The 20,116-nt window shown below is 44.2% G+C and overlaps 1 long non-coding RNA gene across 3 annotated transcripts; it reads left to right on the top strand.

Annotated features, from left to right (window-relative positions):
* Window positions 1–17,085: 17,085 nt before the first annotated feature.
* On the top strand, window positions 17,086–19,218 carry LOC124649185. 3 transcript variants are annotated; one of them, XR_006986558.1, is made up of 4 exons: window positions 17,086–17,394; window positions 17,483–17,569; window positions 17,652–17,855; window positions 19,071–19,218. It is a non-coding gene; the product is annotated as an uncharacterized LOC124649185 (long non-coding RNA). The 3 variants fall into 3 exon arrangements; XR_006986559.1 differs by lacking the exon at window positions 19,071–19,218 and adding an exon at window positions 18,809–18,895; XR_006986557.1 differs by lacking the exon at window positions 19,071–19,218 and having other exon boundaries at window positions 17,652–18,021.
* The last annotated feature ends 898 nt before the right edge of the window (window positions 19,219–20,116 follow it).

Below are 20,116 nucleotides of genomic sequence, written 5' to 3'. Positions count from 1 at the left end.
TGGGACTGAAAGGCTTGGTTGTTGTTGTATGACAATTATAACATACTATCGAAATTCTTGTGTATTTTTCTGCAGCGCAATCAAATGTCATGTTCAAATTCATGTTTTTTAATTCATGTAGGAATCGACATGCCACAACATTATATTTCTATTTTTTTCATTTTTCAAAGTTAGAAATTCTTTGGAACCCTTGTCAAGTAAATAAATAAATAAATTTGATTTCAAGCAAGTTTGTTCATTGAAAAAAATTCCTCTTTTCCGAAAGAGAGGATGAGACCTCCAACTTATGCATCGAAGCGATGCATACGGCCCTCTTTTTAGATTATTAAACAAAAGTATGACAGAGAGAATACATCAAAAAATCCAAAGCCACAACAAAACGCCTACAAGCCCCACAATGGATGAAGATCATACCAAACATGGCCGTATGCCCTCAAAGCACAAAAAAAACCACCAACTAGAAACCAGAAACATTGAATGCCCTTAGACACCCACTTGGCAAAATAGGAGTGCTCATCAATACACGCTACGAAGCGATCTCCACCCCCAAAACCGTCGAACAATGTTCAAGGCAAAGATACGCATAGTCTTCCCCAGTCTTGTCGCCAACATTTTGACGCTAGACAGCATCCCCTCCCTAGATGAGCCCATCAAGACACGTATGTCACTGTGACTCCCTGGTGCCATGCCGCTGGAACTCATCATCGACGAGGTAGATGCACACCGTTCGACCTTTTGCCTCCACCATGCAGCAGTTTCTCCAAAAAATAATGCCCTCATGAGGGAGTCTACCCCAAAAGCATCAAGATCGTTCGATCCAGGATACCCAGAACTAGGGTTTCCTCCGGAGCAGCACAAGTGACGAGTGAGAACATGGCAGCTGTGAAAGTGATGCCTTCAAAAAGGTAACGGTGCATATATGCTGCCATGACCAGACACGGAGATCGGTTTTCACCGGCAGCTACACCTCCCCAACTCTTCGCTAGTCACAACCAGCCGGCCAACCACCTCCGGCGGGGGAGGGTGCAGCCATCGCCATTCTTGGCTCCCTCACGTTGCAGGCTTAACCCAGGAACAACTGAGTGTCGACATAAAAAATGGCATGACATATGTGTTGCAGGTCGAGGGCCGTTCGAGCCCATCTGGGTCTAGATCGGGCCTGCCTAGTTATCGTCGCTTAGTGCGGCTAAAAACTAAGGCTTAATGATTTTATCGTGGAGATGATTACGTGAGCGACTAGTTCGATAAACATCTGAAAAGTTGTGGAACAGTTCCACAGGTTGCGGCTCCGAGTACACAACATAGAAACAACGAAACCAAATCATGTTTTTAGCCGATGATGTGTTAGTCAGATCTACCCTTGTCATTTCATGGTTATTCTCTACAAACTGTAATGGTCACTTTGTTCCCTAACTGTCCTCTCAATGTTTGTTATCAGCGACACCATACTTTGTCAAACTTTTCAATATTCAACTTTGAGCAAAAGTTGCATGCAATGTGTTAAGAAACATAGAGACTACTGTATCTTTTGGCAGGTCGCCGCAGGACACTCGCTAAACTATGGTTGCTGAGCGCTTACTTATGCTCTGACGGATTTGCGGTCCGACACAATTGAGCTTGTACGGTATATGCTTCGTAGATAGAGGGAGAAAAACTTCTTGCATGAAAAAATTGAGTTATGTAATGACTTGCGATTCGGGGTCTCTATTTGTTGTAAACTTCCCACCACTTTGTAAATTAATTACTCCCTTCGTCCCATAAAGGTTGTCTAGGATTTATTAAAAATTAAATGTATCATCTAAATACATCCAAATTTTGATAAATATCAGACAACGTTAATGGGATGGAGAAAGTAATATTGATAAACTCGGCACAACCCAACAACATTAATGCATTATGCAGCCTTAGTAAGGATGGAGAAACTGATCAAATATATGGTTACATAACTTTGCTGAACAAGAACCAGGGTTGGTGAAAGGAGACACCAGACATGTACCAGTAGTGCCTCAACATTTGGATAGGCCATTTGGTTGAAATAGATGTACAATCCAGCCACCTAAATTCAAGTCTCCGGGATGCAGATTTGTGCTTTTATTATTTCAAAACATCACTGCAGGACTTCTCCTACCGTATTCCGTTTAAAAAAAAAATCATCTTCAGCAATTCATGGAAGCATCGTCGTGCATGTTGAGAGCCTACCTACGAATGTGAGGTGTCAGGAAACACACCGATAGTGCAGGAGGTGTCAGCTGTTCAACATCTTATTCTTATTTCGCCTTTTTGTTGCACTGTTCAGCGAGTGCACCTCCTCGAAATATTTACTTTAGGAACATAGTGTTCACAATATCTCAATATGCCCATGTCTAATGATCTGAATATGGCTTACTTTTGTTATTATCATTTGGTCATGAAATTATGAAGTGCGCGAAAAAGATCCATGATGATGCTATTATAACTGTATTCTATTTTGGGTCATTCGAGTTGTGAGCATTCTGACTACTCGGCAAAACGACAGGTCGCCATTCGCAAATAATTGGAGAGGGTGTCCGACTTGTTGGAGACTTGATTATCCTTCTTTGATGATTTACGTAGATATAGATATGTCTATTTAATGAGACATAAATCGGAAATTATAAAAAAAATTAAAGAGTTTCAGAATGAAGTACAAAGTTACAAACTTAGTGTAGCAAGATACTAAATCTTCTATGATTTGATCGCAGAGGCAAGTACATGAGCAACGAGTTAGATGGACTAAAGAGTTGTAGAACAGTTCCGCAGCTTACGCCTCCAAGTACACCGCAGGGAAATGTTTTGGTCGATGATGAGTTAATCAGATTTTGTAATTTTAGGGTTATGCTCTCGATACTGCAATCGTAACTCCGTTCCCTCACTGTACTCTCATTGTTTTTCGTCAAAGACGCCTTAATTTGTCAAACTTTACAATATTTAACTTTGATCAAAAGTCGCCTGCAATGTGTTGAGAAACATAGAGAGTAGTTTTTTGACAGGTCTCTCATCTCTGGTTGCTGAGCCCTTACTTCCGCTTTGGCGGACTTGTGGTTTGGCAAAGTTGCGATTATACAGTTATACACTTTGTAGATAGAGGAATAAATAACTGCTAACATAAAAACATTGAGCTATAGAACGACTTGCTATTCGTGTCTTGTCTTAGTAGACACCCGCCAATTTTGGATTTTTTTTTTTTTTGGAAATCTCAATACATCCCAACAACATAGATGCTTTATGCAGCCTTCGTATTATTGGAGTAACTGATCATATAAACTGCAACATAACTCTCCTGCAAGAGGGTGGTGAAAGTAGATAGCTACCGATGTGTAAGTACTGGCACAACATTTGGGTAAGTTATTCAACAGCATCTTTGGCAATGTAATAGGGTCGTGGTGCACGTTGAGAGCCTACCTAGGAATGGAAGGCATTGGGAAGGACACTAATAGCGTAGGTGGTATGAAGTGTTCAAAATCTTATTTTTGTTTGGCCTTTTTGCAGCACTGTTTAGCCCACCTCCTCAAAATATTTACTTCTGGAGCAAGGTGTATTACCTTGAGACCAGCTAGAGGTGCTAAAAAAGTAGGCACATGTGCGTTGTTGATGGCTAAAACAGCTGAACTTCCCTTTAGAGCTATCTGTGCTCTTTAGAGGCTGTTCAGAATTCCTCCGCTCCTTCGAATCCGTGGATCTGTTGGTGCACAGTTTCAGCCACTCTGTAAAAAACTTGCAGCTCCTTTCGCTCGGGGAGCGCAGTTAAGAAATGCACATGTTGCTCCGATTCAAAGAAAAAGATGGCAGGGAAGTGAATCGCTTTACATTTGCTGCTATGTGAGGAGTGTTTCTTGGCGGGAGCCATGCAAGGTGCATGCAACATGCAAAGCTATTTTATTCCACTATATTCTACCTCTCTTCTTTCCTTTTCTCTCTGCAAGTGGCCCCGGTGTGCATGCTCCTGGCAGAAGATTCGTTTGAACCGCATCAACTTGATGGTTCGCTTCTTTTGTCTGACACAATAATCCGGTTCGCTGCTATGTATGGAACCGGTTCCTAGACCACTTTGAATCACTTTTGACACACATAGTACATGGTCTTAGTGACAGAATTAATGTCATGGCGGTGGTAGCTGCTCCTTGGCGACTCAGCCACGGTGTCCATGAGCATGAGCTTGTTGTTCTACTTCCACCAGGTGGTTGCTTGTTACTCGAGCATAACGAGAACAAATTTTCACAAATTCAGGATGCCGGTCATACATTTATCTTTTATGTCTAGAACACAGTTTTGCTCATACATGTACTGGGTGCAGCGAATGGGAAGCACAAGCTTTGCTGATTTTGACTGGTAATCTTATGTCAAACTTTTGATTTAATTATTTCTAGTATCCGGGACATGTGTAATAGTATGACGGAAGTTGTTCATAGCATAGGGAAGTTGTCCAAAACATTTAGGCAATATATCCAATAGCATAGGGAGTAGCTTTTTGAAAATATGCAAAGGAGTATATTTGTAAAAAAAGTCATATATCGAGAAACTGCAATGATCACTTCGTGCCCTCCCTGACATGAGTGGCCTCTTAGTGTTTGTTGTCAAAGGTGGCTTACTATGTCGAACTTTAATTACATTGTTTGAATTCAACCAAAACTTTTAGGCAATATATCCAGAAACACATTACGGAGCAGCTTTTCGGCAGGTCGCCCTAAGAAATTCAGTAATCTCTGGTTGTTGAGCGGTTAATTCTACTTTGGCGGGTTTGTGGTTTGACACAATTGTGATTGTACTGTTATATACCCTTTGTAGATAGAGGAAAAATTGTGGGCATGACAACATTGAGTTAGGAACAACTTTCGGTTCGGGTCTCGATTGGATGTAGACACCAGCCAATTTGAAATTTATTATTCTTGGCAGAGTGGGTAAACCTCAACAACATCGATGTACAGTATTATGCAGCCTTGGTACCGTTGGAGAAACCGATCAAATAAACGGCAACTTAACTCTCCTGAACGAGGGTTGGTGAAAGGATAGCTTATATCAGTAGTGCCATAGCATCTGGCAAGTCATACAACGTCATGTTCGGCAATGCAATAGCGTCATGTTGCACGTCGAGAGCCCACCCTAGGAATGAGAGGCATTGGGGAACGCACCAATAGGGTAGGAATAAGGTGTTGCACCGTGAGACCAGCTAAGAGGTGCTGAAGAACTAGACACAGGTGTATTCTTGTTTCTAAATCAGCTGTACTTCCCTGTCTGGCCATTTGTGCTCTTTAGAGCCTGTTCGGAATTCCTTTTCCGTGTCGAATCCGCGGAGCCTCTGGAGCCACGTGAAAAAGAGCTGCAGCTCCTTCCACTCGGGGAGTGCAGTTGAGGAGCACAGAGGATTCGAATAGGAGCATGAGCGAGTTTCACTCTCGTTTGTGCTTCTACTTCTACCAGAATGTTGACCAGATGTGTGTGTGTGGTCGTGGCCGTCCGTCTCGGTTTTCTACTCATTTTTCAATAAAAAGAATTTATTAATATCAAGAGATGTTAAATATATTCAGCCTCTGCAACAACGTAATATCCTAATAGCAATAGAGATTAACACAATTAAAAAAACTAAGAAAATAAAAATTCCGCTACGGTATTTTAGCCCTAGCAGCAACAGTATATCCACCACCAAGATAACACCTGAACTCCACGCTCTCTAAAAGCAATGCTTCCAAAAAAAGGAACAGTACACAATCGCCATTATCGTCCGATAAAAAATCTTAGGTTTTACCCGGAAGATAGTCTTCGCTCTCAAAAGAATGCCTCCAATAAGACCATTGCCAAGCATAACCAATTAAGATCAACTTGAATTTTCATCCTGAAAGGTAAGACTCGGAACTCCACATGTTTGCTGCCTCCACTTGCATATGGCTGCTGTGAAACCTAGAACACCAAACAAGTCCCTCATACATTTTTATTTTTATTTTTTCGGTCTAGAACACAATTTTGCTCATACATCTGCGGGGTTCCACGAATGGAAATCACAAAGCTCTTTTGATTTTTACTGGTCACCATCTTAGGCCGCACGTTTCATTTTAATTATTTGTCACCTCAAGGATCTATTAGAAGACTATATTTCTCATGAATTTTTCTATAGAGCTTGTTTGGTTTGTAGGATTTGGAACCATAAGAATTTTACCTATTGTATATTTTGCGAGCAGTTTCATAGAAAATTTTCACTTAGTATTCAACATCGTGGAAATTTTTCTTTACGTATGGCAACTATAACAAATACACTATCAATATTCTTGTGTTTTCTGCCGCGCAAGCCACCAATGCGCGATCAAACGGAACGTTTTACAAATTCAAATAAATAAATGTGCTTTCAAGCAAGTACGTCCATTCAAAAGAAAATTTCCTTTTTTGGAAAGGGAGGATGAGACCTCTAGCCTTAGTATTCAACATCGTGGAAATTTTTCTTTACGTATGGCAACTATAACAAATACACTATCAATATTCTTGTGTTTTCTGCCGCGCAAGCCACCAATGCGCGATCAAACGGCACGTTTTACAAATTCAAATAAATAAATGTGCTTTCAAGCAAGTACGTCCATTCAAAAGAAAATTTCCTTTTTTGGAAAGGGAGGATGAGACCTCTAGCCACTACATCGAAGAGATGCATACAACCCTCTTTATTAGATTATTCAACAAAAGCCTCGCAAAGGAAATACATTAGAAAATGTAAAGGAACCACAACAAGTACATCCCGACAATGGGCGAAAATCATGCCAACACGGTCTTATGCCCTAAAAGCACGAAAAAAGACCCACCAACTAGGAACCAGGAACATCGCATACCCTAATTTATATCCACTAGACGAAACGGGAGCGCTCATCCGGTATAGCACTCATAGAGAGCACCTCATGCACACGCTACACCAACGTCAAAACCGTTGAGCAACCTTCAGGGCAAAGATACACATAGTCTTCGCCAATATGTCGTCAACGCCGCCACGATGCTAGACAACGGCCCTGTCCTACACGAGCCCATCAAGACACGTCCTTTCTGAGACTCAGTGGCCCCATGCTGCGAAACTCACCATTGTCGACGATGTAGATGCACACCGCTCCACCTCTTGCTTCCACCACCCAGCAGCTGCTCCAAAAGTTCCCTCATGAGGTAGATCGGCACTGAAAGCGCCATCATTGTTCGACCCGGGAGACCCAGATCTAGGGTTTCCCCCATGGCAACACGAGTGAGGAGATGCCAGTTGTGAACTATGCCTTCAGCAAGGTAGCAGCGTGTAAACACACCACCATCACCCGCCATGACCAAAGTTGAAGCTCGGTTTTCACCAGCTGCTGCACCTCCCCGACTTGTCACCGGTCATAACCAGTCGGTTGACCACCTCAGGAGGAGGGTGCCGCCACCGCCATGTTTGGCTTCCTCATGATGTGGACGTAGCCTAGGAACAACCATGACAACTGGGTGTCGATGTCGAAGATGGCTAGATGCAGGTGCTGCAGGAAGGCCCGTCTGAGCCCATCTGGGCACATATCGGGCCTGCATGTACCACGCCGCCACCTTGTTGGGTGTGGTGCATGCACACCGTGCTCCTGGCAATCGCCCTCAACTTATACAAGCGGTCTGGAAGCGTGCGTTGCCAGAATCCAATCTGCGGCTGAGGAAAATCCACCGGCGCTAGGGCTTTGCCCGGCGCCGCCTCTACGGGCAGTGGCTAGGAGCCGGCGGCGGACACCATGGCGCGGGGGCGAGAAAGTTACGGGATGCAGAGGGTTACGGGGGAGAGAGAGTTGTGGTTCGACGGAAGATCTTTGGACCAGGAAAATTTCCTAAATAGATGTGCTTTCAACAAATAAATGTGCTTCAATGATGATGGTATTATAACTTTGTTTGATTTTGGGTCATTCGAGACATGTGAGTTCTAACTACTTGGTAAAATGGCAAGTCGCCATTAGCAAAGACTTGGAGAGGGCATCCAACTTGTTGGAACTCGTATATAACTTAGTGTGGCCAGAAACTACAGAAATTTAATTCGGCACATGAGAGCATATGCTCCTGCCACCCGAAAAACAATTTTGAAATGTCGAAAAAATTCGTACAAAAATTTTCTCGCTTACGTATTGACATTTTACGTGCGCACACCAAGTTTTACAAAAAACCGACATTTTTTGTGACTCGTATGAAAAAGATAAATAAAACGTCTCGTACACAACCTTTTTCTACATGAAAATTTGTCTTTTTTACAGATGACACTCAAAATGTCGGTTTTCTATGAAACCACTTTGTGAACATGTAGAATTTCGGAATGTACCCACTAAATTTTGTATTTGAATTTTTCAATATTTTGAAAGTGTATTTAAAATGAACTTTAAGAATCGGGAGCATATGCTCCTGGGTGCCAAAACACCATTCCTTTTACGATTTGATGATCGTGGAGAAGAGTACATGAGTTACGAGTTCTATGCTCCTTAATGAAGTAAAGACTTAGTGTAGACATAAACTAAAGCTTTTACAATTTGATCATGGAGAAAAGTACATGAGTCAAGAGTTCGATGAACGTCAGAAGACTTGTCGACAGTTCCATAACGTACGCCTCCGAGTACAACGCAGAGAAACAACGTAACCGAACCATGTTTTTTGTCGATGATGAGTTAGTTAGATCTACCCTTGATATTTTAGGGCTATGCTCTACGAATTGCAACTGTCACCCTAACTGTCATCTCAATGTTTGTCATCAAACACGCATTACTTTGTCAAACTTTACAAAATCTAACTTCCAACAAAAGTTGCACGCCTCCCGCCGCTGCCGCCCAACCCTAGCCACCTCCCGCCGCCGCCACCGGGGCAAAGACCTCGGGGCGTGGCGGCGGCGGGGGGGGCTTCCTCGTTGTAGCGCAGTGGACGGCGGACGAGTTCCCTCCTCCTTGATGCTGCAACCGGTCGGCGTGGATGGATGGGCGGCGGCAGCCTGGTGCTGCAGACTCCCTCCTCCCGTCGGCTCCCCCCGCAGCACACCGGCAGGGGCTGGTGGTGGGCGGCGGCCAGGCCCATCGTCTGCGCCGTTTTCCCCCCGGCCTCTCACCGGTGCGTGGAGATGGTCTTGGGCTTCTCCCGCGACACGAGGTCGCCCGGGGCAGCAGCCTTGGGTTCGATGGTGGAGGTAGCCTTCTTCTTCGCCGGAGGAGGTCGGCTGGTTGCTGGGGTGGCGGATAACGAGATCTCTCTACCCCGGCGATGAAGATCTAGTCGACGACGAGCTAGCGGCGAAGGTGCCACCGGTGAACACCGCGCCTTGACTTTGTTCTTGGCGGATGATGGCGGCAGCTATTGGCGTCGTTCCCCTGCGAAGGCATCATCTTTGCTGGCCTCTCCGTTTGCTCTCGCCGAGTTGGGGAATCGCGGCTGTCGGTGAAAACCGTGTCAAGATTGGCGGGCGATGGCGGCGTTAAGCGTCGCTTCCTTCTTGAAGGCATCATTGTCGCAGTCCGCGGGAACTCACTCATGCTGCTCCGGGGGAAATCCTAGATCCAGCAAGGATCGGGCGATGACGGCGCTCCCTGCGTCGTGCTACCTCTTGGGGCATCGTTTTTGGAGCAGCGGCTGGATGGAGGTGGTTTTTGGTGGAGTGGTGTTCATCTACCACGTTGTCGTCGATGATTCTCAACGGCGTGGAGCTGCGGAGTATCGAAGACGGGCGAGGACTGCTGGATGCGGGCAGGATGGTGGAGTTGTTTGGTGTTATGGTGACATCGACGGCAGGCCTGACACGGTCAATGCGTTGATCTCACTTGGAGATGGATTCGAGATAGATGGCGGTTGCGAACTCTGCGACGTGTGCAATGGCACACCCTCAGGGTTTTTCTTTTTTGATGATGTGTGTTGGTGTACCGTCAGGGAGTATAGCCTTGTTCATGGTCCCCCCTTCATCGTAGGTATAGCGAGTTGTCGCTAGGAAGGAGGTTTCGAGTTAATCTTTGTATTTCCCTTGTAAGACATTGCGAATAATTTAATAAAGAAAAAAGTTGTGTGCAGCCTTTGGATGCAGAAGCTGGAGCTATGCTACTTGATCTAAACAAAAACAAAAGTTGCACGCAATGTGTTGATAAACAGAGAGAGTAGCTTTTGGCAGGTCGTCCCAGAACATTCAACTATTCTCTGCTTGCTGAGCCCTTACTTCTTCTCTGGCCAACTTGTGGTTTGACACAGCCAGTTATGCCTTTGCATATAGAGGAAAAACTGCTGACATGAAAACACAATGTGTTCTGGAACGACGTTTGATTCGGGTGTCGATTTGCTGTAGACACCCACCAACTTGAAATTTACTAGTCTTGGAAAACTCAGAGTTAGTACATACCAGCGACATCTATGCATTATGCTGCCTTTGTACAGTTTACGAAACTGATCAAATAAACGACATAACTCTACTGCATGAGGGCTGGTGAATGGAGATAGCTATCGATGTATATTAGTAGTGCCTAGCATTTGGGTATGTCATTCAACAACATCTTCGGCAATGCAACAGCGTCTTGGTGCACGTTGAGAGCCTACCTAGGAATGAGAGGCTTGGGGGTGGGGGAACGCATCAATAGCGTAGGAGGCGCAAGGAAAAAAATAGCGAGCTATTTGATTTAGCGGATGCCTCGTCCAGAAGCTACAGAAGTTATAGCGGAGCAATAGCGGAAGCTAAACCATTTAGCGGTTTTCTTTAACAAAAGTAATATATGTCGCAGAAACATAGAATCTCAGCATGCATTATGAAATATAATAATTTTCTTCATCTCCAAAACTATTGCATTTCTTATAATCTGCTATGGACCTAAACTAGATACGCCAATTCTATCTATGATCCTTATTTCTAAAAAAATGACAAGGGGTTGAATGGAATTGAATAGGCAGGTCGCATTTGTTCCACATATAGAAATATAGTACAAAGAGGAAAGGATAGAGAAGCAAGCCTCAATGTAGCAGTTCTATTTCTTGAATAGACAAACAAGCTTCTGTATACAAATTAATTTTGTGGTTCTACTGTCTGGCATCTGAACCAATACACCGAGGAACAAAGAGTAAAGGATATAGGAGTTGCGACAATCCATCTTGAGTTTCAGGATAAGACATCACGGTGTTTTCAGTCGTCTCAATTCAACCCATGTCTCCCTAGCCACGGTTGCCACGGCCTGGGTGTAGAAGTCGTGGAGCACAACCAGCTTGGTGCTAGAGATCGTGGATTGCTCTAGCTGCATCAGGATTCAGTCCTTCGCTAGCTACCGAGCGAAAATGAGAGGAATGGCTAGGTTATGGATGTAAGCAATTGACTATGCATCGAGGGCTTGGTTTTCGGCCAATGAAAACATGCATTAGGCTTCAAGTTCTAATGTGATGGAGCAATTTTGTTTGCGGCGCTATAGCTCCTCTAGCGGCTATACTCTTTAGCGGTAATTAGAGGCACCTTAGCGGACTTAGCGTCCATAGCGGACGAAACAGGCTTAGCGCAGCAGAAGGCTGTCCTAGAAGCTATAGCGGTGCTATAGCAAAGCTATAGCCAGCTATTTTTTTCCTTGAGGAGGCGTCAAGTGTTCAAGAACGTATTCTTGTTTCACCTTTCTGCAGCACTGCTTACCGCACCTCCCTGAAATATTTACTTCAGGAACTAGTTGATATTGTGTATCTTTGAACAGTTATCTAGTTTAAAAATCAACTTTCATAAGAGTGAAATATTCGGCTTTGAAAAGGCTAAAGATATGGAACACCAATACAGAAATATTTTTGGGTGTGAGTGTGGATCCTTACCTTTTAAATATTTGGGAATCCCTGTACATTATAGAACACTAAGAAATGCCGAGTGGAACCCCATTGAGTGTCGATTTGTTTCTAAGTTAGGTTGTTGGTGTAGCAAAATGCTCTCTTACGGTGATAGGCTGGTGTTGATTAACTCTGTACTCACGAGTTTACCCATGTTTATACTTTCCTTTCTGGAAATCCCAGATGGAGTTTGGAAGCGACTAGATTACTATCGATCAAATTTCTTTTGGCAATCTGATGAAAACAAGAAGAAGTATAGATTATCGAAATGGAACATAATTTGTAGGCCTAAGGATCAAGGCGGGCTTGGGATTGAGGTACTTGAGCTAAAGAATAAGTGTTTACTTACTGATTCTGGAGTGTTTTCAGTCAAGTCTATGTATCTTGATTTAATGAATGGACATACTGTATATCTCAGGAAATATCTATGGAAATAAAGATTCCCCTTAAAATTAAGATTTTCATGTGGTTTTTTAGTAATAAAGTGCTTCTTACTAAGGACAATTTAGCTAAACGGAAGTGGAATGGGTGTCAAAAATATTGTTTTTGTGATTCTACAGAGACCGTTAATCATTTGTTCATCGGTTGTCCATTTGTAAAATTGATTTGGCGTATGATTTATCTCTCTTATAATATTTCTCCACCATCCAATGTTACTAATATGTTTGGTAATTGGTTGAATGCAGTACCAAAGACCGATAAGCAAAAGATTCACATTGGCGTTTCCGCGATTTGTTGGTCGATATGGACAAGCCGCAATGATATCATTTTTAACAGGAATGCTAATTTTTTGCAGGTTATCCGACGGGCTGCTCATTGGATTCAACAATGGACTTTCCTTCTTCTGTTGAAGTTGCGGGAGGATATGGTTACTGGGTGCAACCGAATGTTGGTGGTTGCTCAGGACAGCTTTTTCCAGGGGTAGCGGCATCTTAATAGAATAGCCAATGGATAGCTTTTCTACAGGCCGTGTTTTCTTTTAGTTAATTTTAGTATCGACTCTACCCTTTGATTGATTGTAATGGTTGAATTATGTTGAACTCGTACTTCTAGTTAATAAAAAAAACCGTGTGCATCAATTGATGCAGAGACTGGGCAATGCTCCCTTATCCAAAACAAAGAAACTAGGTTGTGCACAGCAGTAGCCGCTATAGGTGCTAAAAAAAGTAAGCTAAATTGGCAAAGGTACATTGTTAGCGGCTTCCTCTCTCGTTTGTTGTTCTACTTCTACCTTCAGGTCGTGTCTCACTCGACCTACCGTGTGTGACCATCTGTTTTGGCTTTATACTCATAGCAGCATAAACAAGAATAGATTTCAATAAATTGGACATATCGGTTCATACATCTCTCATTTCTGTCTAGAACACAATTTTGCTGATACATCTATGGTGTGCAGCAAATGGGGATCACAATGCTTTTCTGGTTTTAATTGGCTATCTTATGCCACACTTTTGATTTGAATTATTTGTCGTCTCGAGACATGTGTAATAGTATGACGCAAGTTGTTCATAGGGGACTAGCTTCACTGAGGTTGACTCTAGAGCACACATAGGAAACTGAAAACTTTCCCATGTCGATAGACATAGTGATCCTCCTCCTGGGAAAAGAATCCTATACGACCTGGGTCGTATGCTCCTAGGGCTGGACCAGCTTGTTCGACTGCCACATATACGAATCTCAAACCAGCCATGTCCACTTAGCCCAGTTCTTATCGCTAATCATTTTTCTCTTTTCCATTATCGCATTCACGGTGAACCATCTGAAGACCGCCAAAATTCGCATGCTCGCTGTGTCGGAGAAACGATTTCGACAAAAATAACCTAAAAGTGAAAGAAAAGCAAAGATTGACTCTCTTATTATTTCACCGGACTAACCTTTTTGTGTGGCGCCCTTCCCATCGGCGCCACACCTCACTGTGTGGCGCCCATGCGAGCAGAGCGACACATCCGTGTCGACGTGGCGCGGTCGACGCTGCGCGCCGTTAACCAGCCGATGTGGCAGCATGTGTGGCGCCGCTCGCATGGGCGCCACGCAGTGAGGTGTGGCGCCGATGGGGAGGACGCCACACAAAAAGGTTAGTCCAGTGAAATAGTTTGGCCAGAGGGTTAGCCTGTGCTTTTCTTTCACTTTTAGATTATTTTTGTCAAAATCGCCGAGAAACACCGGCGGTCACTGCTCTCCCCCGACTTCCACGGCCACAGTCGTTGCTGGGTCCACCATCGCTCAGCGCGCTCGCATGCGGTACTCTCCTCTTTTTTAGTATGTTTTCCCTCCCCTCAACGATGTAACCCACCAGCGCCAATGCCCCCCCCCCCCCACCCATCTACGGAACGAGATCCGATGACATGCCCATGATGAACAGTAACCGTGATATGCGCCTAGTTTTTTTCCATTGGAACAAAAATCGTTGGACATATGAACATGAACATGACATACTACAGTGTATATGCTACAGTACGTGTGCTACAGAATCATCCACAGTGTATATGTTATAGTCCTTGGCCGTCCCGCACCAGCCCTACAGCCAAAGGTCACCGGTGTCGCCCCTTCCAACCCTTGCCATCATCCCCGGATGGTGTACCGCACCAGCGCTGCAGCAGACAATCGCCGGCGCCGCCCCTCCCCACCCTTGCATGTGTCCCCGGTCGGCATCCCGCTCCAACGCTGAAGCACATAGTCGCCGGTGCGACCCCACCCACGCTCGCATGTGTCCCCGGTCGGCATTCCGCACCAGCGTTGTAGCCCAGATCGCCGGTAGCCGCTGCGAACTGTGCGTCCCCATGGCACCGTTCCCGTCGGCGGGGGTGCAGCCAGCCTCAATTCGTGACGCGCGCCGGCCACGACTACCTCTGTGCCGCTCGTCGTCCTCGACCCCCTCATTTGCCGCATTGAAAAATTACAAAAAAGAACCCCAAGATTTATGCCTATGTAATATTTATAGCCCTATAGAGTTGTCTCATTTGCCACATCGCCAGTGACGGTGGCCCCCCCTATCAGATTCTGTCTTAACAGTTAACGCGACTAAAAAAGAGAATCAGTGGACATTGTAACAAATTCGCGCAATATTGTTGGATTTTTGCAATTTCGCCGAATACCAATGTTTTTTCGAACTTTACGCTATAATTTGGTGGTTTTTTGGAATTAACCCCAGCAAATTGGGAGTGGACTGCTTAATTCGCTCGGTGCAATCAGAAGCAATTTTCAATTACTAGTACAAATGCCCGTGCGTTGCCACGGGTCATCAAATTATTTTTCTCAATACACATATATAATTAAAATATCACACATGAAATTTCGAAAAGTATGATAGAATCTTTCTAGGTGATTTAATTTCTAGGTTTCTAGGTGAAATTTTGAAAGTTATCGTCTCAGGGCTTTTTTTTTTGTATTGCAGGATGTCACTGTTAGACTACAATGAAGGGGATATACTGTGCATCACTATTCCAGAAGACCCAACTTAATGTAGAATTCGAGGTGCATTAGAATGCATTGTTGCAAGCTGCATAAATAAGGAAGGCACTGTTGCCTGTTGTAATGGAGTCACTGTTGTAATGAAGTCACTATTGCCTTTTATTCATTTGATATTTGTGTAAACAGATTGTTATCTGAAAACTAAATTTAGTCACCTGCAAATTTATTTAGTGTGTTAGTCTCAGTTTAATGCAGTTTGAGCTTCAGAAAATTATGTTGTTTTTGTCTAAGGATGAGCATGGTGAAGCATTGAGGAGTTTTTGATTTGGCATACGTCAAATACCTCATTTGCTATGGATGTTTGGTTTTCCTATGCAGGGATAACCATTTGACATTTTGTTTTACCGGTGAAGTGGGTTTGAAATTTCTGCATGGTTTCTCCTTTTCCAATGCAGGGGTAACCATTGAGAAATAAAATATGTTGCTTTCAACATTTATCAGAAGTACATGATATACTTAACTATTACAGTGGTTCTTTATGATGATGAAAAGCAAAGATACATTTGGTCGAGCTCATGAGAGCAATCTATTGTAAAATAAGTTTTTCATAATAGCATGAGACTAAAATAAGAAGATATTGCTAGAGGGGTATAAACTTTGGCGGTCTCCAAAAATAAGGCCATAAATAGGTAAGCTCTAATTGACGAGAAGCTACCCAGCAACTTCCAGTTGTTGGGGTCTATAAACAAGGGATATTTTATAATTTGCCATACATTACTTTGAACCTCTATAATTTGCCACACATTACTTTATGTTTTACTATTTGCCACACATTACACCAATTTCTTTATAATTTGCCCTATTCCTCCCTTTACAGATCTTTTAACTTTTTTTGACCCCAAAATACGCTGTGTAATACCGTAACTGTACCGTATGGCTGAAACTCACCTGGCTGAAACAAATCCATGAACCAAACAGATCGGTCTCCCCACAACCACTGTACGCTGCCCACTGATATTCCCCATTCTTTCTAGTTTCTCCTAGTGACCACGGCACTGAGCACCAGACGAGGGAGCACGCCACGGCGGCAGGGTCCACGCCGGCCAGCCGGCCGGCCGGCCGGACGCCATGCCCGCGCTCGTCCTGTGGCTGGCCGGGCCACGGCGAGGTAGCCCATGGCAGGGGAGGCAACGAGCTCGTCGATGGATGTTCGTGCGGACGGAGGGGAATCGCAAGATGGAGCCACAGTGGTGCTCGGCGGCGGCCGCGGATGGTGTGATGAGGAAGATCTAGCGGTCGCCTTCCTGGAGGTGCGTTTGCCGGCGTCCACCCCTGAGCTGCTGCCGGCGACACCTCGAAAGCTGATGTTCGCGGCGACATCCCCAAGCTCCTGCCGCCGGCAACCTCTTCGATATGCTGCTCCCGGCCACCTCCCGAACCAGCTATTGCCGGTAAGCTTTTTCTTCTTCCCCTCCATCTATTATTGCTGAATTTTGTTTATACTGTTGAACTGAATGGAAAGCACGCATGTATGCATAGACACTATTTGAATCAGTGGCAGAGAAGAAGAAAGATGGGTGGTAGTTGAACGCGTATTCTAGCTTCATCTCTAATCTCTGTAGCAAACTCAACCTAGACTGCAGATTGGTGTTGGCCATAAGGATCAGATCATGTAACGACCGACCTTAAGCAACTGCCGCTGGAACCTAGAAGCAGCGAACGACGTTCTGCGGGAACTAAGAGAATATACATTTACGATGAACCAGCAGGTGCTAAGACAGCGCGTGGTGCTATGTTCATGAGCTGTTAATTTCTGGCCAGTACCTGGTTCTGGTTATTTCAGCTGAATCACTTAGATGTGCTACTGTAGGTTAGCACTCCTATTCTATCAACGAACTGCAGACATGCTTCTGTACAAGTAGTGTTTTAAACATTGCATACAAATTTAATTGTATAGCATACTTCTTATTTTGTTATATAGGTGTTGAATCTGAATCGGAGGCATATGCATATGCATACAGATTTAATAGCATCCATCCATATATCACAAAATCTGTTGGATTACATGGAATTGACATCATTCATCACACGAAGATCACCAACTCATGGAGTACAGGGGGCGTCAAATCCAAGTGTTCTATCATTACTTGTTTAATTCTGTCTATGGGTCATTGCTCTGAGAGATCACAGGTCAGGTCCTTTGTTTTCACTTATTCTTGCCTTATATTCTTTCCGTGGGCTAAAATTTGTGCATAATGATTGGGCAAACCAACTGCAGGAACATTGAGCTTAAACTTGTGCTTTCGGGACAAAGGGTTGCTGAATTCGATGCTAAACTTGTGCATGATGATGGGATGACGTAAAGGTATTCCAGTACATAATTTACATCTTATACGTTCTGGTTAAAGCCATCTAGCTGAGCATCATCCTTTCTCTCATTTTAACAGGCATTTTATGAGGTGGACTGAACTACTTTGAGATATATTGATAACACTTCACACACAAAATGAAAGGAACGGCAGGCAGATTTAAATAAAACAATGTTTGATGCTGAATTGACTAATGAACAGCTATTGAAAAAACGTGATGACAGAATTTGTGAAGCTGATTGGAAGGACCTTATTAAATATTGGAGATCTCCTCAATTTGAAGTAAGTCAGGCTGCCTACTAATGTTATGTTATATTCCAGCCTAGTAATTACCATTGGCTCACACTGTTTATGTACATGATGATCTCAGACCATTTTAGTACTTGTTTAATCTATGGCGTATAAGGCTCCTGGTTGCATTTAGTTTCAGTGTCATTGCTTCAGCTATGTACAATAAAAAAGTGTGATTCTAGTTTTCTGTTTGATGCTCAGCTGATCCTGTTTTCAACCGTGTCCATCATAACAACCACCATTTGTTTTGTTTACAAAGCCAGTATTAGACCATAAGGCACCATATAGTAGAATCATGTCAGAATTTACTTTTGTAAATTGTCCCTCTTCCAAGGATTACTCATCAATGTATATAAGCATTTTTAGTTTTAGTACGTGATGCTTGACTGCTTGTATATGTACATAAGCCTATTTCCTGAAATAATTATTTTATGGTGCAAATATATGTCTGGTAAAAGGTGCTTAGAGTTAAACTGGTGGATTGAGTAAGCTGCTACTTTTGATTCTTGGTAAACTGGTGGTGCTATTTATGCTATACAATCAATCTGGACAATTTTTTGTAGTTGGTACTGCAGGTTGTCTCTATGCTTCATTCGTCTTTGCATATCTTTTGCGGAGTAGCAGTATATGCAGAACCTAATATGATCCTAGCTAATTTGGAACCTATTATTCTTCTTCTTTTATCTTATTTTGCTTCATTTTAAGAATATATTTACTGTCAACAGTGAAACACACATCAACCAAACAACTTATGTTATTTTAAGAATATATTCTAGGCCGAGTGGGGTGTTTAATATCTATGAAGAAAGCATATGCTTTTGAAACAAACAAACAAACAAACAAACAAACAAACACATTCCCCGGTTAGCTCCGGAAGTCATGTTCATCTCTATCAGTTGCATTAGCAACAAATTTATTGAAGTTCTGACATTCGTGACAAAAAGTCCTCTCAGTTTCAAATAGTTCACCCAACATGGTGGTGCGGAATTCTAAAAACGAGAACAACCTAGACTATTGCCTGCACAAATGACATGCGATTTGTATTAGTACATATTCAAGATAGGACTATATATTTGACAAATAGTACAAGTGTGAAGTATCTCACCTAAGATGTAAGTATCTCCTTCCAGACGATGTTCTTCGTGTAGGTATCGACATGACGTCTCTTCTTTTTGCTTTCATCAGATTTATTTTTCTTGTTATCAGCATCTGGGATGACAAGAACCTTCACGTTCTTTCTAGAGGTTGATCTAGATAGCGCGACATACAATTGCCCGTGAGAGAACACCGGCTCAGGCAAGTAGATACCGGCATTAGGTATAGTCTGCCCCTGTGCTTTGTTAACCGTCATGGCGAAACTTATTCTGCCATGACGGTTAACAAAGCACAGGGGCAGACTATACGTCAAGATACCAATACGTCAAGATTTTGGTCGTTCGCTTCGTCGTTCCGCGTGGGTCGCTTCGTCGTTCCGCGTGGGTTTAACTGGGCCGAAGCCCAGCTACCAGATCGTTAACGCGGGATGGAACCTAAAACCAGCACCCGAAACCCTCGCCCCTGAGCTCGTCATCCTCCCCCCGTGATAGAAACAGAAGATTAGGGCGGCGTGTGGGCGGCGGAGCAGGAGCGGCGGTGGAGAGCTCGCGGCGTCCATGGGGAGCTCGCAGGAGCATGAGCTACATGACGGGCGCTGCGTCGTGCGGCGTCCATGGCGCGTGGGCGTCGGCGGGCGCAAGCAGCCGATGCGTGGAGGAGAGAGCCGCCCAAGCCCGGCGCGGCCGGGCGGAGGCATGGGCGATGAATCGGCATTGAGGAGCTCCTCCGCGCGAGCTCAAGGAGGACGGAGCTCGGGGCGGAACCGGCGCGCGGGTCCGGCCCTGGAAAGGAGGCGCGGAAGAGGACCGGTCCGGCAGCCCGATGTCGAGGTCGCGGGAGAAGCATGGCGTGGCTGGGGGTCGACGGGGGATAACGCGCCGCCGCTACCATCCAGGCGCTCGAGGTCTTTCCACATCTTCCTCCCTCACCCCGAATCGGTGAATTGCATCTCCGTTTCTTAGTGCCCAGTTCGCCTGATTTTGGTTCGATGTACGTTTAGGCGACGATCTCGCATCTCCAGGAGGAGATAACGAATGTGGGCTCCGAGCTGGAGGAGCTTAAGGTCAGAAATCTCGAAAATCGCAGTGAATCAGGGTCCTACTAGCATGTTGCTTTAACATGACGCGGTGTGTGTATGATTTGCATTGGCGGGGTTG

This window comes from Lolium rigidum, chromosome 4 (genome assembly GCF_022539505.1).
Source record: "Lolium rigidum isolate FL_2022 chromosome 4, APGP_CSIRO_Lrig_0.1, whole genome shotgun sequence".
NCBI classification, from domain to species: Eukaryota; Viridiplantae; Streptophyta; class Magnoliopsida; order Poales; family Poaceae; genus Lolium; species Lolium rigidum.
The sequence above is the reverse complement of the archived record's forward strand: the minus strand, read 5'-3'. Positions and strand labels throughout refer to the sequence as shown.